This window comes from Adiantum capillus-veneris, chromosome 14 (assembly GCF_014529385.1).
Source record: "Adiantum capillus-veneris isolate H3 chromosome 14, ASM1452938v2, whole genome shotgun sequence".
In the NCBI taxonomy this organism is placed as follows: Eukaryota; Viridiplantae; Streptophyta; class Polypodiopsida; order Polypodiales; family Pteridaceae; genus Adiantum; species Adiantum capillus-veneris.
This window is the reverse complement of record NC_140944.1, coordinates 95,226,197-95,238,462: the sequence shown is the minus strand read 5'-3', so window position 1 is coordinate 95,238,462 and position 12,266 is coordinate 95,226,197.

Below are 12,266 nucleotides of genomic sequence, written 5' to 3'. Positions count from 1 at the left end.
AGGCAAATATACAGCCTATGGAGGTTTCCGAAAATGCTAGAGATCAACCTATTACTGATGCATATGTACATGATGTACTTGATGAGGAAAGGGATGAAAATGAGCAGACTAGAGGTATGCCAAAATGACTGGTGCACACTTTGCGTGACAATAAATTGGATGCACCTTTGTCTAGTCGTACGCATCAGGCTCTCGCCATGCATCTTATGCATTAGATTGTTATGCTTTGGCTATGTCTAGCTTACATGATGTTGAGGAGCCTCTGTCTTTTGATGAAGCACAGAATTTAGAAAATTGGATGGCTGCCATGCAATCAGAATATGATGCACTTATAGAAAATGACACATGGACTTTATGTGATTTGCCTCTGGCAAAAAGGCCATTGGTACGAAGTGGGTTTACAAGTTGAAACGCAAGCCGGATGGTGAGATTGATCGCCGTAAGGCTCGACTTGTTGCAAAGGGTTATGCACAACAAAAAGGCATAGATTATGAAGAGACTTTTGCTCCCACTTGTCATATGACTACTATGCATTTTCTATGTGCATTGGCAGCTCATTTTGGTTGGGATGTACATCAATTAGACATTGTTACTGCTTTCTTGAATAGTAGTTGATGGCGAAGACTCGCACGAGGGTTATGGCCATCATCCTTCATTCAGTTGCCCTTCATCTTCCATAGCCAAGGGTGTAGAGGTCATGCTCAAGACAAGCATGGTGATTGCGGTGATGGTGATGGTGTGGGTGTGTGTGTGTGTGCACTAGGCACACACAGTGCATAGTGTGTTCTTTGGTGATGTTGTGCGTGTCTTTAGTGTGATGGTGACCCCTCTTTATATAGGGGAGGAGGGGGGAGAAATTCTAGAATTTAGAAATGAAGAAATCATTATCTACATAGGCCATGTGACTGTGGGCCCCACTTGTCTAGCTGTGTGTATATGTGCCAGAATAGCAGTCTCATGAGAGAGAGACTAAGAGAGAGAGATGGGTTGATGAAAAAAAAGTGAGAGGTGACATGGAGAATAAAGTAATTACAAGAGGGGAGAGAGGGGAGTGTGTTCAGAGGTGAATCTGTGTGCAGATGTGTGTGAACACAAGAAAAATCAGGTAACCACCGGGTGGGGATGGGTCTGTGGGCACTTTTTTCAGTGAAACTGAGTGTGTGTGAGTGTGGGGGAGGTTATTTAGCTACAAGACAAGAGACATGGCGCCCTTTAGAGAGAGGGGGGGGTATTTGGGTCATGGGATATGATAGGAGAGAGAAAGAGGGGGTGGGGTATACTATTTTGGAAGATAGGGTAAGTTGCATGTGAGTTAGGGTGCATTATTGGTGAGTTATAATGCATTATTGGTGAGAGGTGGGGTAGCTTGAGGGGAGAGAGAAAGGAGAAAGGACAAGGGGAAGAGAGAGGGGGTTGACCTTTTGAGTGGAGGAGAGGAAAAGGGACACCCGACGGGGCAACAGTGAAGAAAAAGGAGGCAAGGTGGGGATGGGCTACCCCGCAGGCATGAGGTGGCCTATTTTACCTTTCTTATATATTTACATAATCATACTTTATTTTTTTCTTACTTTTTTCCAATGCCGTTTATCACTCCCTCCCTAAGAGGGGGTTTTCATGGGGTGGGGACGAGAGAAGAGGGGTATGGGAGCTTGGCTTGTGAAAAGCCCCCATCATTAGCCCTCCCCTTTTGGCTAGAGGCATTCATGTCTCTAGCTCATCTGTTTGATCATTATCGTCGGAGGTGGCGGCTGATGGTGTGTCCTCAACTGGAATGTCAATTGGTGGAGCCTAGTCAAATCGAAGAAAATAAGGTTTAAGTCGCTAACCATTTACCCTGGTTTTATGAAGTTTTCCATCAGCCTCCATAAGCTGGTAGCTTCCATTGGCATACTTTTTCCTGATGATGAAAGGGCCTTCCCATCGGAGCAGGAGTTTCTTATCCTTGCGCGTGTCGAAGCGATTGTCGTAGTGAAGCACCAACATTCCTTTCTTCAATTCTTTTTTCCGGAGATGCTCGTTAAAGCTAAGCCGTCTATGCTCTACTTGTGCTGCATAATAGTTTATTGCTTCTTCTCTGTCCAGCTGCATAATAATTTATTGCTTCTTCTCTGTCAATTGGTGGAGCCTAGTCAAATCGAAGAAAATAAGGTTTAAGTCGCCAACCATTTACCCTGGTTTTATGAAGTTTTCCATCAGCCTCCATAAGTTGGTAGCTTCCATTGGCATACTTTTTCCTGATGATGAAAGGGCCTTCCCATCGGAGCAGGAGTTTCTTATCCTTGCGCGTGTCGAAGCGATTGTCGTAGTGAAGCACCAACATTCCTTTCTTCAATTCTTTTTTCCGGAGATGCTCGTTAAAGCTAAGCCGTCTATGCTCTACTTGTGCTGCATAATAATTTATTGCTTCTTCTCTGTCCAGCTGCAAACTTTCCAAGTTGATGATATGATCTCTCAAATCCATGTTGGGTTGTTGAAGTTGGCTTGCCATTACTCTGAGACTTTGTAGTTGCACTTCAATGGGCAAGATTGCTTCCTTACCAAATACTAGATGATACGGTGTGAATCCCAAGGATGTATGAAATGAAGTTCTGTAGGCCCATAAAGCTGGTAGTAGATACTTATCCCAGTCTCCGGGATGATTATTTACCTGCTTGGTAATAATTTTAGAAACCATTCCATTTACCTTTTCAACTAGGCCATTACATTGAGGGTAATATGGTGAAGAGTGCCTCCTTGTAATGCCCAGTTTCTGCATTAATTCTCCTACCAAGTCTTCTCTGAAACCTGGCCCTCTATCAGAGATGATCTCTAAAGGTGTGCCAAACCTACATCATATGTGCTCGTAGATAAATTTAGCTACCTCTACCACTGTGATTCTAGTGGTGGCTGTAGCCTCTGCCCATCTAGTCATGTAGTCGACCCCCATGATAATGTAGAATTTTCCTGAGTTGGCCCTAGGTAATGGCCCAATGGCATCGATACCCCATTTTTCAAATGGGCCATATGAGAGAATAGGTGTTTGTGGTTCAGGCATAAGTGACCTAGTGCCGGCCTTTTGACACAACTTACACGTTTTGCACCAATGGTGTACATCACGGTTGAGGCTAGGCCATATGAAGCCTGCCTGCAAGATTTTCCTACTTGTTATGTCTAGGGCAAAGTGACCACCACAAACCCCATCGTGACAGCTAGCAATTACTCCCGTGATTTCGTGAGAGAGAGGGACCTTCCTGAGTATTTGGTCCTTACCCTTACAGTACAAACCATCATTGATGAGTCGATACCTTGTGGCCTTCCGAGTCAGCCATTGCTTCTGTCCCTTTGTTAAATCTGATGGGCATTCCCCTGTTTCCAAAAAATGCATGATGTCAGGCAAGGCATCACTGCCTTGAAATAGAGGGAGCTTTAGTTTTATTGCTCCAACCACCACTTCCTGTAGCCTTTCACTTGCTAGGGCATCTGCTTCTTGGTTTTGAGCCCTTGGGATATGGTGTATTTGAACTTCTTCAAACTTACCCAACAAGGTTTTTACACCACTTAAGTGAGTCCTTAAACTAGGATTCATGCATGTCCATTCTCCATTTACTTGCCTTACCAGAAGTAGAGCATCCCCAAATACATTAAGGCGTTGTACACCTTGTGAGACGCACCATTGTAGACCCTTGGTTAGTACTGCATACTCACCTTCATTGTTAGAATGTGAATCTAACAATTGGCCCAACGAAAATACCTTTGTCCCTTTGTCATCAAAGACCACTATGCCTGCAACTGCTTTGTCGGACGCTCGCTTGTAGGCTCCATCAAAGTAGAGAGAGTATGCTCCTTCTACCATCGGTGGTACTGGAGGTAATCGGACTTCCTATTCCTTAGATTGCTTCTCCTTCCCTTCAAAGACTTGGTAGGTCATGAGTTCCCCCAAACTTGCCCTTGTCGTGCTTTCTACCTGTACCGTGTAGTCAAACTCTTGCAAACGAACTAGCCATTTAATAATTCTAGCAGACACATCCATGTGTTGTACAACATAGGGAAATATTTCATCCGTGGTTAGAATCACAAATTGCTTAGGCAGCAAATATGACCTAAACTTTGTAGTTGCAAATCTAAGAGCTAGGACTAAGTGTTCCACATGGGTGAAACCTTTCTCTCCTGCTGTCATCATTCGACTAGAGAAGTAGATTGGCCTCATGAAAGATGTCGTTGTATCCTTTTGGAGTAGCACAACCCCCAATGAGTCATCACCAACACTTGAGGTGACATACAATTTTTCATCCCACTTAGGTGGTGAGATAGTTGGCAGAGTGGCTAAGACCTCCTTTACCTTGTTGTAGTGATGTTCACTTTCCTCATCCCAAGTGAAAGTTGATCTTTGAGTGAGTTTTTGCAGTGGTAGAACACGTTGGTGAAGGTAGGGCTATGAGTGCGGACACCTTACTTGGGTCGGCGTTGATACCTCTTGCTGAAATTTCATGGCCTAGTAGAATGACTTTACTCTCCCCAATGTGACATTTATCCACATTTAATTGCCCACCTAGGCTCTGCAACCTGGCCAAACCTTCAGTTACCTTTTCTAAATGTGAAATACGGGAGCTATATATACAAAAATCATCAATGAACACTCTTATGGATGTTCCAAAGAACGGTTGAAAAACATATGTGACATATCTTTGGAATGTGGCAGGTGCATTTGTGAGACCAAATGGCATAACCCTGTATGCAAAACAACCCCATGGCGTGATAAAAGTGGTTTTTAGCTGATCTTCCAAGGCTATGCGTATTTGAAAGTATCCTGAATAACCATCACAGACGGTATAGCATTCAAAACCCGCTACTTCATTCAGAATTTCATCCAAGAAAGGGAGAGGAAAGTGGTCTCTCTTTGTAGCTGCATTTAGTGGTTTGTAGTCAACACAGACCCTCCACTTACCATTCTTTTTAGGCGTCACCACTACGGGTGACACCCATTCTGAGTTTTCTACAGGATAGATGAATCCCGCCTCCTGCAGTTTCCTTACCTCGGCCAAGAGTGCCTTTTCTTGTATGACCCCCAGTCGTCGTAGCTTTTGCACAACTGGTTTTACCCCTTCCTTCAGCTTAATATGATGTTCCACCACTGTAATGCTTGTGATTCTTTCATAGTTGTCAATGAACAGGTTAGGAAATCCCATCAACATTTGCAAAAAACTATCTTTCTCCTCAAGTGTTAATTCCGTAGACAACATACCCTTCAACCTACTTCCTCCTAGGCCAGGTGATTTTCTCTCCTCTTCATTGGGTTTCCCTTTTGGTGATGGATCACCAATTGTGCTTTGTGGATCCTTCATAATGATACCCATCACATCAATGGAACTGTCACTTTCGTCGGTGGATGTGGTCTCCTCCTCAGAACTGGAAGATTCGCTAGTGGTTTCATCTGCCGATGTTTCCAGATTCATTTGCTTCTGCTTGCCAATCCTCATGTCGTAGTAGATTGTCTCCCCTTTCTTACCGGTCATGCATAGAAGGCCAGTACCCCAGTCCTGTTTTGCCTTCATGGCCATCAACCATGGCCTTCCCAAAATTAGTGGATAGCCCTCCCCCTTAGTAGGCATTACAAAAACATCTACCTCTACCTCAGTGTTGAAAGCTTTGATTTTCACGGCACTTACCACACCCACACACTTTACTTTTGCGTTGTTTGCCATCTTTGCCTTGCATGGAGAAGGCCTGTCAACCTCGAGTCCTAATCGAAGCATCATAGCTTCGCTCATTACACAGATTTGTGCACCTCCATCCATGTAGGTGTTTCCAACCCTCTTTCCTTTTATGTTTACGTCGACAATTGGAAGGATGTCATCCATGTTGCATCCCGAAATTGCTCCGGCTACCTTTGTTTTGGAGCGTCTTGTACTTACCATTTTAGACCATTGTCGCCTTACTTTAGGTACAACATGTAGCAGCTGTGGCCATGTAATCTTCGGTCCTTGCTCTGCCACATCCAATGTTAGATCATAGGGCTTAGAACTTTCCCTAGCTGGAAGTCGGTGATGCCCAATTTCCGTCGTGGCCTGGATGGCCTCTTGCTAGTTTCTCCTCTCATGCTTCTCTCATCATCTAATTGTGTAGCCTTCTCCCTCCTAGCTCTTTTCACAGTCATGGCCTCAAGTGGTTCTAAAAAGGTTACCTTCTCCTTACCCTTGTCCCTCTCCTTTGCTCTGGGTGGATCCACTACTACGGATTTTCCTTTCTCTTCTAGCCTTATGATGTTTACAGGGCGATCAGGTGGTGGGGCTGGTGGAAGAGGTGGAATGGATGCTTGTAGTGGTGTCTGGGGTGGACGTAGAATTTGTGTTGGTGGGGTTGGTGCTCGGGGTGGGGGTGTTCTTTCTCTAGGGGGTGACAATTGGTTCCTCCTACCTCCTCTATTATAGTTTTGTCGTGGTTTGGGACAGTAGTACATATCGTGACCGTCTTCTCCACAGTTGTAGCAATGATACTCCCTGTTTTGTCGTCGTGCTCTTCCAGGGTCTTGATCTCTTTCTTGACTCCTCCCTTGTTGTATTAAGTGGACAGACAAATTCTGCAGTTGGTCAGTAATATGGGCCAACATATCTTGTTGGTCATCTCTTACCCCAAGAGCCGGTGGTGGTGGTGGAATGGTGGTTGACGTAGTTGCTGGTCGACGTGATGTTGCTGTTTCTGTTGACTCGGTTTCTTTGGCTTTCATTCGCAGCTTCTTGTCCTTAAGGCGAGCAATCTCAACGGCTAACTCGTACGTAGCCGGGAATCTACCTTTCACCTTCTCCTTGAGAAGCGGCCATAAACCATGCGTGAACCGATCTTTTTTTAGGAAATCGGGTGCGGCTTCCCCCCTTGCCAGTGGCTCAACCCACCGTTCCCACAAATCCACAAATTTGGACTCATAGGTGACATATTCTAAAAGACCCTCCTGCTTCAAGTCTCTCAACTTGTCCCACAACTTTTCTGAAGTGGTACCTCCCCCAAAGCGCCTCTTAAAAGCGGTTTTTAAGGGTTCCCAGTCATCCTTGGTTGCTTGTGGAAGTGCATTGTACCATGATCTAGCTTCTAGCTTCATGAGATGCTTAAAGATTCTAACCCGGGATTCATCCGTATCTTTGTTGCTCACTACACATGCTACTTCAAAGTCATCTAGGAAGTCTGTTACCAAATTCTCCCCCTTCTTTCCTTTAAATGTTGGAAATGCTACACTTGCCATGATTACTGAGAGAGAGCTAGAAAGACACACTGCTTAACTTGCAAAAGTTTTTTTCTTCTTTACAAGGAGGCGTGTATACCCTCTTATACTAGGACATAGATTAAAACTTCAAACGGTACATTGCCTTGTACCAAAGGTAAGACAAATGGTTGATCTGATGCCAGAACCTCAAAAAACCGCTCCCCACCCAGCATGGTGTCAATGACGTGCTGGTAGTGAGCCTTCAAGTCCAGTATTACCTTGATTGAGCGTACACGTGTTGGTATGTGTGATCTGTCTTGAGGTAGGTTGTACTGATTCATGTGAAGCTTAGAGGTGCTTAGTCACTGTCCAAGCTTCTGGGAGGGTACAGCATCAGGTGCGACTTGAAAACTGACAGTGATAATTACCTCGGTGACTTGAGTTACCCGATTCTCAAAGTAGAATAGTGTTGATTCTCTATTGTGCAGAGCTCCTTCCATTTTGTTGTTGTTGGTTGGTTGTAGGTTGCGGACATGGTTTCGACCTTCTCCTTCTTCTTCTTGGCACTTGGCCTATGTATATCCACTGGGTTTGGCGTGTTGGTTGACTCTCCCACTACAAATCAATTACCGTTACGCCTAGCACTCAAGCTTCGATGGAGATGCGGAGTTCGTCTAGTTGTGCTTGGAGCTCTTCTTCTTCTGTCGTCCAATTAGCAAATCCTGCTAGCCATTCATCCATTCACAATAGTTTAGGGGTTTCAGTCTTGTAAACTGAACGGTTTCATGAAAAGATCCTCCGTGGGGGCACCAAATGACGGGAGCAAAGCGAACCCCGAACCCCGACGGCCTCTAAAACACCGGGGACCGAATGGCGCGCCTCGAGCCTGTCATGGTAAAGCAAACAGGGGGCACCACCTAGCTTCAGCGGCTAGGACGCAAACAACACACCACCATAACAAAGTTTTCATCCAAGAGAGATGGATGCTTGGGAGTAATGATGAAGAGGAAGGGAAATGAGATCAATAGAGAGAGAGAGAGAGAGAGAGAGAGAGAGAGAGAGAGAGAGAGTGAGGGAGGGGGTATGGCGGCTTAGTACTTAGGCACCACAGAAGGATGGCGAATCCGCACACCCTTCACACATACACAAGCTCACTCCAAACATAAGACTAGGTGGCGATTCCGCACACCTCACCTAGGAAAAACATTGCAGGAAAACATACTCACAAAACCTCAAGCTTTATTTAGAGAATAAGGCGATGAAATGGGGAGCATAGGGTAGGGGAATGAGAAGGGAGAGAGTGGTAGAGCACATGGCGGATAGGTGGGAGTTGATGGCGAAGACTCGCACGAGGGTTATGGCCATCATCCTTCATTCAGTTGCCCTTCATCTTCCATAGCCAAGGGTGTAGAGGTCATGCTCAAGACAAGCATGGTGATTGCGGTGATGGTGATGGTGTGGGTGTGTGTGTGTGTGCACTAGGCACACACAGTGCATAGTGTGTTCTTTGGTGATGTTGTGCGTGTCTTTAGTGTGATGGTGACCCCTCTTTATATAGGGGAGGAGGGGGGAGAAATTCTAAAATTTAGAAATGAAGAAATCATTATCTACATAGGCCATGTGACTGTGGGCCCCACTTGTCTGGCTGTGTGTATATGTGCCAGAATAGCAGTCTCATGAGAGAGAGACTAAGAGAGAGAGATGGGTTGATGAAAAAAAAGTGAGAGGTGACATGGAGAATAAAGTAATTACAAGAGGGGAGAGAGGGGAGTGTGTTCAGAGGTGAATCTGTGTGCAGATGTGTGTGAACACAAGAAAAATCAAGTAACCACCGGGTGGGGATGGGTCTGTGGGCACTTTTTTCAGTGAAACTGAGTGTGTGTGAGTGTGGGGGAGGTTATTTAGCTACAAGACAAGAGACATGGCACCCTTTAGAGAGAGAGGGGGGTATTTGGGTCATGGGATATGATAGGAGAAAGAAAGAGGGGGTGGGGTATACTATTTTGGAAGATAGGGTAAGTTGCATGTGAGTTAGGGTGCATTATTGGTGAGAGGTGGGGTAGCTTGAGGGGAGAGAGAAAGGAGAAAGGAAAAGGGGAAGAGAGAGGGGGTTGACCTTTTGAGTGGAGGAGAGGAAAAGGGACACCCGGCGGGGCAACAGTGAAGAAAAAGGAGGCAAGGTGGGGATGGGCTACCCCGCAAGCATGAGGTGGCCTATTTTACCTTTCTTATATATTTACATAATCATACTTTATTTTTTTCTTACTTTTTTCCAATGCCTTTTATCACTCCCTCCCTAAGAGGGGGTTTTCATGGGGTGGGGACGAGAGAAGAGGGGTATGGGAGCTTGGCTTGTGAAAAGCCCCCATCAACAGCCTCGTGGTTTTGTCATAAAAGTACAAGAGGACAAAGTGTGCAAATGTAAGAAGGCTTTTTATGGGTTGAAGCAATCTCCTCGTGTTTGGTATGAGAAATCTGACACTCATTTGGTCAAACGAGGCTTTCGTAACAGTCCAACAGAAAGCACATTGTATGTAAGCGTGCAGGTGATGTACTTCTCATTATGGTTCTTTATGTCGATGATTTGTTGATCACTGGACCAAATGAGAGACATATTGCTGAATTTAAGGTTGATTTGAATGCTACTTTCAAGATGAAAGATTTGGGGTTGTTTCATCATTACTTGGGTGTACAGTTTAAGCAGTGTGATGGTAGTATTGCTTTGTGTCAAAAAAGTTACATATAAACATTGCTATGTAAGTTTGGACTTGAGGATTGAAAACCTATTGCCATTCCCATGGAAACAGGTTTGAAGTTGAGTCTACATGATGTTGGCGTTCCTGCTGATGTCACTCTTTACGAAATTGTTGTTGGCTACCTCATTTATGTATGCAACAGGAGGCCGGATATTCAGTTTGCAGTCTCATAAGTCAGCAGATTTATGCATAGCCCAACGTCTAAGCATTAGCAAGCTGTCAAGAGGATTTTCCGCTACCTTAGTGGCACTTTACATCTTGGCTTGTTTTATCCCAAGGGGGGATCATTGCCACCAGACTTACATGCTTTTTCGGACTCAGATTGGGCTGGCTGTTTTGACACGTGAGTGTCCACAAGTGGTTTTTGTTTCATGCTTGGAAGTTCATGTATATCATAGTTGAGCAAGAAGCAACCTACTGTGGCCACTTCAAGTTGTGAGGCTGAGTACAGGGCAATCTTCACAGCTATGGTTGAGCGTGTATGGCTCAGACGCCTTATGGCTGATTTGGGTGTTGGAGAGGACACTGCCAACACTATCTACACTGACAATCAGAGAGCATTGGCATTTGCGAGGAACCCAGTTTTTCATGCTCACACAAAGCACATTGAGGTGCAGTTCCACTATGTCAGGGAGAGGCTCTCAGCAGGAGAGATCAGCTTGGCTTACGTGCCAACACAGAACAACCTTGCAGATCTTTTCACAAAGGCATTGTCTCATGAGAAGCTTGAAGCTTTCCACAAAGCTTTGGGCTTACTCCCCTTTGTGGACTGATCATGTCCTCAGGGCATGGCAGTTCCCTTTACTCATGTGCCAGCTCTCGTTCACCGCATCAATCCAAGGGGGGTTTGTTACCATATACATGTGGTAGTGATGTGTGTGAACACACTAGGACCGTTGGGATATTTTTTCCCTCTTTAGGAGATGTTTTCCCCCGAGCATTGTATATACGCCCATCACTCTAGGGCTATCTATCTTTCCATTGCACACTAAGTAACACACTCTCTATTGTGTGCTTTGAGCTTCCTTTGTCTTCTCCAAGCTGCGTGCATTTCTATGCAACCCTAATTCCAACAACAAGTACCTCATTCTTGGGTAGGATTCCCACCTCAAGGTCAACCCTAGCTTGCCTAAGATCAAAGGACTTTTGAACACTAACTTTTGGAGGTCTTTAAGCTCCATTCGGTAGCATTACTCTTTAACATACCATCTCTCATTTGGACTCCTTTTTAACCTTGGCCCCTTTAATGAAGCTAACCCTACGATCTTTAAGATCCATTCGGTAGCATTGATCTTTAACATACCATCTCTCATTTGGACCCCTTTTTATCCTTGGCCCCATGTTGAGACAGATCCATAAGCACATGTCTATATTCTGACCCTTGTTCACGTTTATTCTCCCACATTAAATGATCAATTTAATATGAGAAAATCATTTGGGTTGATTAGATATTAGATTTTATGACAGACCCACTTGCCCCAAATATTAGACAACAACTACAAGGTCAAGGGGTTAAGTGTGGCTCCTTCGCCATGGTCTACATTCATCTTGTCCCTGTCAAAAGCTAGATTATCGAAGGCTTGGCCAATTTGAAATTATATGTCAAGTCAATCCAGTCACCTATCGACTCCAGTTGCCCTCATCCATGAAAATCCATCCGGTCTTTCATGTCTCGATCCTAGAACCTTGTCACACATCTAACATCCCAGGAAGAGCCATACAACCACCTCCTCCAATTGAGATTCAAGGACATGACGAATATGAGGTCGAGAAAGTCCTAGATCCTCGAGTTTTGAGTGGCAGGTTACAGTACTTGGTGCATTGGAAATGTTGTGATGTCAGTGAATGAACATGGGAACCATCACACAATCTTCAACATGCACCTCTCAAAGTCCAAGAGTTCCATCAACAACATCCATGGAAGCCCCAGTCAAAGAACACCACCGCTCCTCGTGGAACTCGCCGCTAGAGGAGGGGGTAATGTCATCGATGCTTGAGAGTCAGTCGCTTATGACATCATCCGCATGATTGCTTATGTCGTCGCTTGTGTCGCGCCTACATTGTCGTCTATGTCATCGTCCACATCATCGCCTGTGGCATCACCTATGTCATCGCCTACATCATCGCCTATGTCATCGCCTGCATAGTCACTAGAAGACTCTATAAGAATCTAGAAGGTTCTAAAAGTATCAAGGAGATTCTAGAAGTTCCTAGAAGCTTGGAGAAGATTCCAGAAGAATCTAGAAGTTTTTGGAAAGCTCTAGAAAGTTGAAGAAGGATGTAGAAGGTTCTAGAAAAACTAGAAGGATCAAGAAGGTTCTAGAAGATTCTAACCT